Consider the following 953-nt stretch of genomic DNA (forward strand, 5'->3'; position numbering starts at 1 on the left):
TAAATTTGCTGTTTTACCCTAACCCTAACCCTAACCCTATCACCGATAGAATTGTTTCAGAATCGTTTGTTTATGTAGTCGGCACTTAATGTATATCGGCTGAATTGACGTCAGTGATTGGTTGAAATTACAGAAATACGACAACTTTAACATGGAATAACTTAGGGATTTCTTTTTTTCTTTTAAGAAGACTAAGAGAATAAGATGTTTTATATGACACATTCTACCAGTGTTCCAAGTTTCAAAGTGTTTCGTTAATGAAAAATGTGGTTTCGTTAATGAAAAATGTGGCCCCCGTTTTAAAAAAGATCCAAACGCTTAGCTGTATAGGATGACTCGTTAGGCTCAAATGACCGGAATATATGTTTGTGTGTGTCTTTGTGTCTGTGTTTCTCTCCCACCACCGCTTAACAACCAGTGCTGGTATGTTTACGTCTCCGTAATCTAGCGTTTCGGCAAAGCGGGGAGGGCTTACAAGAAAGTAAAAATTTAAAAAAGTCCTGGGATCGATTCGTTCGACTAAAATTCTTCAAAGCGGTGCCCCAGCATGGCCGCAGTCTGATGAGTGAAACGAGCAAAAGATAAAAACATAGTATTTTCGTAAAAATCAATATTGTCACAAACGGCCTATCCTACTATAAAGGTAAAAAAACGAAAGACAGCTCCCCCCTCCTTTGTCTATGAAAGTGGTGGTGGGTTGCGTCGGTAAAAACAATACAGGAGCGATCAAAGAGAGAGAAAGAGAGGTGGGAGGAGTGTATGAGTTCGATTGGTATATTTATTTAATTAGATAATATCACATGTATTTCTAACATGATATCATTAATCCGAAATAACCTTCAGGGGTCATGCAACAGAACTTATTCCCTTCAGGGTCCTAGCCCACGTGATTATTTGACCCGGATGACATTCACGATGCTTAAGGAGTACAATAGAGAGAGAGACGGGGGGGG

The 953-nt window shown here is 39.5% G+C and overlaps 1 long non-coding RNA gene across 1 annotated transcript in view; it reads left to right on the top strand.

The window, feature by feature from the left end:
• LOC128249938 (uncharacterized) overlaps window positions 1–953 on the top strand; it is a 36153-nt gene that overhangs the window by 6045 nt on the left and 29155 nt on the right. The window lies entirely within an intron of this gene.

Source organism: Octopus bimaculoides, chromosome 18 (assembly GCF_001194135.2).
Source record: "Octopus bimaculoides isolate UCB-OBI-ISO-001 chromosome 18, ASM119413v2, whole genome shotgun sequence".
Lineage (NCBI taxonomy): Eukaryota > Metazoa > Mollusca > Cephalopoda > Octopoda > Octopodidae > Octopus > Octopus bimaculoides.